The sequence below is a fragment of the Oryctolagus cuniculus genome, chromosome 11, assembly GCF_051225735.1.
Source record: "Oryctolagus cuniculus isolate XC-2025 breed Fujian yellow rabbit chromosome 11, ASM5122573v1, whole genome shotgun sequence".
Classification (NCBI taxonomy): Eukaryota; Metazoa; Chordata; class Mammalia; order Lagomorpha; family Leporidae; genus Oryctolagus; species Oryctolagus cuniculus.
The window spans coordinates 47356216-47365505 of NC_142877.1; the positions used below are offsets into that span (position 1 = coordinate 47356216).

At 54.5% G+C, this 9290-nt stretch overlaps 1 pseudogene across 1 annotated transcript; it reads right to left on the reverse strand.

The window, feature by feature from the left end:
- Window positions 1–5736: 5736 nt before the first annotated feature.
- Window positions 5737–9071, reverse strand: LOC149123442 (tetratricopeptide repeat protein 7B pseudogene; annotated as a pseudogene). The gene has a single exon (XR_016216050.1). The product of XR_016216050.1 is annotated as a tetratricopeptide repeat protein 7B pseudogene (transcript).
- Window positions 9072–9290: the final 219 nt, after the last annotated feature.

Below are 9290 nucleotides of genomic sequence, written 5' to 3' on the forward strand. Positions count from 1 at the left end.
AACTTATTGGGTGAGGGCTTTCTGGGTATGGAGCAACCGAAAATCCTGCCAGGACCTCATCAGCACAAGGTTAGAGGACCTCACAGCTGCCCTGGTGCAGGGCAGGGGGATTCCCCTGAGCGCCCCCCAGGGAGAGGGCTGAGCCCACTCTCCCAGGGTTACTGAACCGGAGCAGTCACTGCAGGTGCAGGTCCTGCTCTGTTTTAGGGGGGCTTGGTCCTCCTTCCATCACGCACTCATTTATTGTCTTTAACAATTCTCATTCCTTTGGCCCCTCTTACACATATAAGCCAAGGTTTACCTAGCTAGCTTACGTGCTAAGCTCATATGCTGGTTGTCACTTGGTTGGATTGGAGCTTCAAGTTCCCATGGAACATCGCCAGTAGAGTGCAAGGGTAAGATTCAGCCACAGGGAGGGATCACTGAATTCCAGGTCCTGCCATCTGGGGTCCCCGAGGGTCAGTCTGCCTCATTCATCATTAGCAAGGAGCTGACTTGTACCCACCACTGTGAAGATGCAGGAACTGCAAACTAACGGGGAAGCCTGGCACCTGACAACATCCACAACAAAGGCACCAAGGGATGGGGCCTCAGCTTCAAAGCCTCTTGGCTGGGACACAGCCATCCATACTTGCGTACCTGGTTTTGACTCCAGCTCCGGTTCCTGTGACCCCAGCCTCCTGCTAAGACAGACCATGGAAGGCAGCGGGCATCGGGCACCTGCCACCCAGGTGGGGACCTGGACTCAGCTCCCAGCTCCTGCCTTTGGCCTTGGCCCTGCCCTGGCTGTGGTGAACCTTTGGGGAGTGAACCAGCAGCAAACAGGAGCTCTCTTTTCTCTCTGTCTCTCAAATACTTATCAGAAAAGAAAACCTGAGCACCTGCCCACAGGCTGGGACAGGAGAGATTCCCTTGGCAAGCGCAGAGACTGGTTGGACCTCCTTGGACGGAACGGGCCTCCCTCGGAGTCACGCAGGGCTGAACCCCGGGCACTGCTGCAGACACTCTCATCACCACTGCTCTCTCCCTTATCTGCTAAGCCCTTGTCGCTTGTCATTCCGCTGTCAGCACAATTGTTCTGTTTGTTTGCGGGCTCTGTGGAACATGCACAGTTTACTTCCTGCCTCTTATCTTTTCTCCCCACACCATCAAGCCAACCTCAGCACTGACCATTTCTGCCTGGAAGGTGGGTCCCACCAACAGGGGTACAGAGGTCACAAAACTGTGTGTTCCAGCCGCTGGGGCCCTGTAGCTGAATCCCAGCCAGAATCCTCCCATCTGCTCCTCTGGGAGCTCTTAAAGAGCCTGGGCTTATTGCCAGGAGAGGGCACGGGGCATGCAGGAGAGTAACCACAGCACCAAAGCTCAGAGCCCTGATCCTACTGGCACCTGGTCTCAAGAGCAGCCTGTGTGTGTATGGGCCGGCACTGTGGCATAGTGGGTAAAGCCGCCAGCATCCCATATGGGTGCCGGTTCGAGACCCAGCTGTTCCACTTCTGATCCAGCTCTCTGCTATAGCCTGGGAAAGCAGTAGAAGATGGCCGAAGTGCTTGGGCCCCTGCACCCACATGGGAGACCTGGAAGAAGTTCCTGGCTCCTGACTCCTGACTTGGGATCGGCCCAGCTCCAGCCGTTGCATCCAATTGAGGCGTGAACCAGCAGATGGAAGACCCCTCTCCCTGCCTCTCCTTCTCTCTGTGAACTCTGACTTTCAAGTAAATAAATAAATCTTAAAAAAAAAAAAAAAAGAGCAGCCTGTGTTAAGCACCTGCTATGCAAACCCATGAAAGGAAAGAATCACTCCTAGCAAGCTGACATTAACAGCAAGTCTTTCCCCCTCCCCTTGCCAAGATCATAAAACTCCTTTGCACACTGGGGAGCTCAGTGTTCCCTCTGGAATGAAGCAGAGGGAGGGAGGGAGGGAGGTTCCCACTGCTGCTCTGAGCCAGACAGAGGGAGGCCAGCTTCAGGTCCACTCTTCACGGGGACCAGGTGCAGCAGCGAGTGTCACCTCAATGTGTGGCTTGGGTGTGGTCTGTCCCCTCCAGGTTCCTCTTGGGGCTTGTTCCCCACTGTGGCCGGACGAAGGCAAGGGCATGGTGGTGCAATGGATAAAGACACTGCTTGCAATGCCAGCATCCCCTATCAAGGCCAGGCTGTTCCGCTTGCAATCCAGCTCCCCACTGATGCTCCTGGGAAGGCAGCAGGATGATGGCCTGGGTGCTTGAGCCCTTGCCACCATGTGGGAGGCCCAAATGGAGCTCCTGGTTTCAGCCTGGTGCAGCTTCAGCCGTTGCAACTATTTGGAAAGTGAACCAGTGTATATAAGACCTCTCTCTCTCTCTCTCTCTCTCTCTCTCCTTCTGTCACTTTGCCTTTCTGGTACCTTTAAGAGGCGGTGCCTGCAGGGAGTGATTGTGTCACTCAGACAGGACTAAGGCTGGTGTTGCCTAGGGAGTGAGTTCTCAAATCGTGGGTTGTGGTGCTCTTTCAAAGACAGGACAGGTGTGGCTGGCCTCCAAGTCTGTGAGCCAAATAAACCTCATCTCTTGATAAGCACTAACCTTGCCTGTTTTGCTGTTGGGACAGAAAACAGCCCAGCACAACTTACTTATGGACGCCCAAGAGCTCAGCACGGCCACTCGCACCAGCTCAAGCAGCGTCTGTCTAACAAAGGAAGAAATGCAAGACCCAGTTCACAGAGGCCGATGCAAAATGCAAGAGCAGCAGCTGGATTTGTAGTGAGACCCGCAGGATGACGTGGAGTGCAAAGGCTGGGACCCCGCCCACCCCCACCGGCGCACACACTGCCGCCCCTTCTCACGACCAGGGGTCCTGGTGGCTTCCTGGGCAGGCTATGTCTTACAGGCTGCACTGAGCGGGTTTGAAATTCTCCATGATTTTGGAAGCCCCAGGGAAGGCGGTCTGGGCTGACCCTGAATGAGGCTGAAGGCAGAGGCTGACCCTGGGTGAGGAGCGTCTGAGGAGGTCACAGCAGTTGCTGTCTCGTGGGCTCCTGTAATCACGGAATTAGGTGAGGCGTGGTGCCAGGCAGAGAATGGGAGCCTGGAAGGTGCTGGCTTTTAGTATCTCCCTTTCTGTGTTCTTTTCCTTTTTTTAAAAAAATATTTATTTTTATTTATTTGAAAGGCAGACTTACAGAAAGGGAGGGACACACACACACACACAAAGAGAGAGAGAGAGAGAGAGAGAGAGAGAGAGAGAGAGAGAGATCTTCCGCCCTCTGATTAACTCCCCAATTAGCTGCAACAGTCAGGACCGGGCCATGCTGAAGCCAGAAACCTGGAACTCTATCTGGGTCTCCTATGGGGGTGGCAGGGACCCAAGCACTTGGGCCATCTTCCACTGCTTTCCCAGACCACAGCAGAGAGCTGGATCAGACACCTACTAGAGCTCATATGGGATGCTGGTGTTGCAGATGGCAGCTTAACCCACTGTGCCACAGCCTCAGTCCTAAAGATTTATTTATCTATTTGAGAGAGAGGAGAGACCCCAAATGGATACAACGGCCAGGTCATCGTTAGGCAAAGCCACCTGGGGTTTCATCCAGGTCTCCCACCTGGGTGCAGGGGCCCAAGCACTTGGGTCATCTTCTGTTGCTTTCCCAGGCCATTAGCAGAGAGCTGGATCAGAAGCAGAGCAACCAGGACTTGAACCAATGCACCGATATGGGATGCCGGCATTGCAGGTGGCAGCTTAACTCACCACCACAGTGATGGCCCCAGTTTCTGTTGCCTAAACTTCTGGATTTCACATTGAAAAGTGGAGAGGAAGGAAGTTCCTACTGAGGTTGATGACGTTCGTTAGCCTGCAGGTTTGCCACTAGAGGGCCGGGGCCAGGACCACGAGAACTGCCAGTATCCCCAGGCCCAGTCCTGCATCCACTTTCCAGAGCCGTGGCTCCGCAGAAGACAGAATCCAGCCTACAGGCCCGAAGATGCTCGGATTCCAGGATGACAGGTCCCCACAGCCAGGCCTCTTCCTTTCTCAGCGCAGGGCCTCTCAAATTTCCAAAGGGATCGTCCTAACAATTCCAGGAACTGGGAAGGCGGTGTGCAGGCCCTGGGTGGAGCGAGGTCACTGGCCTAGCTCCAGAAGTGGCTGCAGATAAGGCACTTGCAGCAGGGACTCGCCCACACCCACACGGCTTCCTTGGGGCCTTCAGAGTCCAGAGCCAGGGGCTCAGACAATGGAGGGTGGGTCTCCTTCACCCCCACCCCCACCCCCAGGAGCTGCTTGTGACCTGGTGCCTGAGGAGCCCCAACACTTTCACTAACAGCAAGACTGTCCCCATCAGGGCAGAGCCTGGGGCATCGGGAGCTTCTCTCACCTGTGACTTGGGGACACAGTGAGGGAGTCTTTGTGATTCTTTGCTAAGGGACCACATTGTGAGTTCCTCAAAATTTTTTTTCCTCCAATGTTTGCTTATCAATTCCATTTATTCAGACCGAGACTGTAGACAAATGGGCCAGGATTTCCCACGTATCATGCAAGCATCTTTGAAAAAGGCACGAGGGGCTGGTGTTGTAGCACAGCAGGTTAAACCAGCGCTTGTGATGCCAACACCCCTTACTGGAATGCTGATTTGAGTCCCTGCTGGTGCACCTGGGCAGGCAGTGGAAGATGGCCCAGGCAGTCGGGCCTTTGCCACCCATGTGGGAGACCCGGATGGAGTACCAGGCTCCTGGTTTCCACATGTCCCTGTTCCAGCCTTTGCAGCCATTGGGAGAGTTGAACCAGTAGATGGAAGACTCTCTCTCTCTCCCTCCCCCCCACCCACCTCCATCCCTGTCTCTTCTTGTTGCTTTGGCCTTCTTTTTTTAAAAAAAGACTTATTTATTTATGTATTTGAAAGGCAAAGTTCCAGAGAGTCAGAGGCAGAGAGAAAGAGAGAGGTCTTCCATCTGTTGGGTCACTCCCCATATGGCCGCAATGGCTGGGGCTGGGCCAGACCAAAGCTAAGAGCCAGGAATTTCTTCCAGGCCTCCCACATGGGTACAGGGGCCCAAGCACTTGGGCTATCTTCCACTGCTTTCCCAGGCCACCAGTAGAGAGCTGGATCAGAAGTGGAACTGCCGGGACTTGAACCGGCACCCATAAGGGATGCCAGCACTGCAGGCAGCGGCTTTACCTACTATACCACAGTGCCAGCCCCTCTTTGGCCTTCAAATAAATAAATAAACAAATCTTTAGGAAGAAAAAAGAGGAAGTGCAAATTTACTTTCAGGGTCAACAGGCATTAGCAGGTGCAGACATGAAGCGTTCGCACCTTTCATAGAATGGCAAGGACACTGAGCCAGGCAAGGCAGGGCAGGAAAAAGACTGGAGCCAGGGCCCTGCTCTCGTGGTGGTGCTGATGGATGGGTCCTGTAAATACTTTCTCCAGGAAGACTCTGAGCCCTAAATCAAGGCTGTGCAAGACCGGGCCAGCTGTACCGAGGCGGCATTGTAAAATCTTACAGACGTTACTGCATCGCATTCTCTGCCTATCAGAGCACAGGTCCACACAAAGCACACTAAACAATGGACAACCTGAAACGGGAGTGAAGAAAACAATCCCATTTACAATGGTATCAAAAAAGGATAAAATACCTGGGAATAAACGTAACCAAAGAGGCAAAAGACTTAAACATTGGAACATAAAAAACACAAATGAAAGAAATGACAGAAGAAATAAATAAGTGGAAAGACAGCCCTATCCTCGCATTGGGAGACTTTTTTTTTTTTTCCATTTAAAAATCATTTTATTATTAACATCATCTTCCCATTTAGCCAAGTGTCTGTCATGTATAAGGAATGTCGGTAAATATTCCATTTGCAGCTTCTTTGTACATATTTCCATCGATAAATAAACTCTGAATTCACATAAAAAAGTTAAACTTAAATAACTCATATTTCCTTCTCTCGTAACAGGCATATATTGGTAAAATATAAATATTCTTGGACTCGCGCTTTGTTCTAAGTGAGGACAGTAATTCATCACGTGGTACAATCATTGACAATAAAACCAAGAAGTTGTCAGCTGGTGTCCCGGCATAGACTAGTGCTGAGGTGGGGAACAGAAAATTCACATTGGTTTCTGGGCCGCGCTGGGGCAGGAGCGGGGGTGGGCAGGAGGGGACAGCTCTGATAAAAATATCTGCTCTGCCACTCGCCTTCCACTTGGAATAGATTCTCCTACATGTGCTGATTAATTCCATCATCTTTTTTTTTTTACTGAAAACTCGATGCTAGCTGACAAAATATGGCACATTATCCACTGAGCACAACGTGTTGGTTCAGAAACGATCGCCGGGCTGGCAAAGGACAGGGAGGTGCGTGTGGACACAGCGGGGTCGGTTTGGTTCCTTCACTGCGGTCCCTGGGGCACCCACGGGGCCTCAGTGTGGCAGACGTGCGCCCTCGGGGTGGCAGGACGCTCACAGCACGCGGGGGATGATGGTGAAGGGCACGGCGGGGCTGCTGGCCTCCAGCTCCAGGGCGGTCAGGAAGCACTCGGTGGCGGCCGCGTCGTTGCCCTGCGCTTGGAGGACCTCGCCCAGCCCGTTCCAGACCTCGTGGGCCGTGGAGTTCACCTGCACCGCGTCCCGGAGGATCTTCTCCGCCAGGCTGTAGCGGCCCAGCTGGTGCAGGATCAGGGCCAGTCGCTGCATGCTCTTCACGTGGGTGGGGCTGATGGACAAGGCTTCCTCATACCAGCGCTGGGCTTCCTCCAGGTGGCCGCGGAGCTCAGCGACCTGGCCCCGCATGTACAGCACGTTGTGGGACATTGGGAAGAGGTTGGCAGCTTCCTGGGTGCAGGCGGTGGCTTCCGCGGGCTTCTCGATGCCGATGTAGACTTCCGCTGCGTGGAGCCAGATCTGTGCCAGTGTCATCCAGGGGTGTAGTGGGCCCTGCTTGGGGGCGCTGCTCTGCAGAGACGAGGCCACTTCCGACAGAGCCTGCTCCACCCTGGAGGCTGCTACTGACGTGGCGTGGACAGAGCCTGTCTCGGGATCGCTGAAGTCTGGCAAAGTGATGGTGTTCAGCTGCCGTCTGTCTGCGATGGTCCGATCCAAGAGGCTGCTCCCTCGTCCCGAATCACTGGGGTTGGTGAGGTTGTAGCAGGATTTCCATATTTGTAACATGTGCTTACAGGTGAGGAGCGCCTCATCCGGGCCCCGGCAGAGCGACTCCAACTTCACTTTGGAGAACAGCAGTATGAAATTTTCTGGATATTCGCTCAGGGCCATGTCGATGATGTTCAGAGCGTCGTGGTAGTGTTTTTGTGCTGACAGGAGGAGGGCGAGCAGGTGCAGGGAGTTGGCATCATCCCCCTGAAGTTGAAGAGCTTGGCGGACGTACCCCAAAGCCTCCGGTATCTGCCTGGAGATGGCAAGCTGCAGAGCCAGGTAGAAGGCAGCCTGGTGATCTGTAGGCGACAGGCTGTGGGCCCTCTGAAACGCGAGCAGCGCCTTTCTCTGCAGGACCTCCTGCATCCCTCGCAAAGAAGCATCAGTGGCCTGCAGGCTGTACGTGAGTCCCAGAGCTAAGTAGCCTTTGGCCTTGAACTCGGATGTTTTCTCTCCCACATCGACAACAGTTTTGGCAAAATTTTCAGCTTCTTCCAGCCAGTGCAGGGAGCCCATGCACAGCTTGGCGGCGAGCAGAGGGATGGTGGCGTCGTCGGGCTTCAGGCGGATGCACTCCTTCAGCACCTTCACGGCTCGGGCGGATTTCCCAGCAGCCATTAGCGAGAGAGCAAACTGGTACCAGAGGTGGAACTCCTCGAAGGCAAACTTCATGGCTCTTTCTAAGCACTCCGACAGCATCTCATACTGGCCTCTTCTTCCCAGAGCAATGGTCAGTAAGTCATAGACCACAGACGCACTCTGCAGGCTGATGAGGCAGTCACTCTTGTGCTCGGGGATCCTGCTTAGCACAGCGTCCCGGTTGGCCATTGATTCACTAATCAGCAGTAACAACAGGGCTTCTTCAGTGTTTTCTTGAGGACAAAAAATGTTCTCTCCTGCGTAGACGCGGGCTCTGCGGGTGAGGGTGTAGGTTTTCGTGTTGGCTCCTTTCCGGAGAGGGTCGTCCAGAGGCAACTGGCAGGGCGGGCTCTCCAGGGGGTTCCAGTAGCTCTGCTCACACATGCCCCGCAGCAGGATCTCGGCCAGCTGCCTGGCTATCGTCATTCGCAGGTTTTGAGTGGTCCTTGTTTCGACTGCTCTGAGGATCTCTCTGAATCTCCCGACTCCTCTCGTCAAGTTCCCATTTTTGAAATAGAGGACATGGGCTCTCTGAAGTCCTGTTTCTAGGAAAAACCCTAGTTCTTGATCGTGGGGAGCAGGGCCAGGCTTGGGGCTTCTGTTCTGAATATTAGAAAGTATTACCCTCTCTATCTCCTGGAGGTACAGGAGGGCGATGTCCCCCGCTTTCTCGTAACAGGTGATGACATCCTGCTCCCGGTCCACGTGGAGGTTACTGGTAGAAGACGAGATAGGCAGCTTCTCTAAACACAGTCCTTTGGTAGCGTAGGCCTCAGCGATCACCCGCAGCCGGTACGGAGGCGCCGCCGTGAGCGGCAGGTCATCCAGGCCCACTTGTGCGTAAATGTTCAGGGCTTCCTTATAATCGCCTTCCACGTAATTCAGCTTGGCCATGATCAGACTGGATTCTTGTAGGAATTCTGACTTGAGGTTCCCTCGGTCCAGGGCAGCGGTCAGATGCTTGCGGACCTCGGTCAGCTGCGGCCGGGGGCCCCGGGGGCTGGCCCCCTGCCGCAGAGGGTGCTCCTTCAGGAACTGCTCCAGCTTCGACTCCCCGAGGAGGAGCTCGGCCATGTCATCGTTGGCGATGAGCTTGGCCGACAGCTGCTTGACGAGCTCGGGGATCCGCTCCCATTGGCACTCGGAGCGGCAGCGCTCGATCTCCGTCTCCAGCCGCGAGCCCGCCTTCTTGGTCGCCATCGCGGCCTGGCCGGGCCCGGCCCGCCCGCCTGCAGGCCCCGCAGGCCCCGCAGGCCCCGCCGCCGCCGCCGCCGCCGCCGCCGCCGCCGGGGCGCCCCCTCGCCGCCTGGGAGACTTAATGTTGTCAATATGTCAATACTACCCACAGTGATCTGTACCTTTAATGCAATCCGTATGTAAATATCCGGGATATTTTCTGCATAAATAGATGCATTCATACTGCAATGCGCAGGGGCCCTAAATATCAAAAAGAACAAAGTTGGAGGACTGAGTCTTCCTGATTTCAAAATGTGCTGCAGATCTGCAGTAATCAAAGCA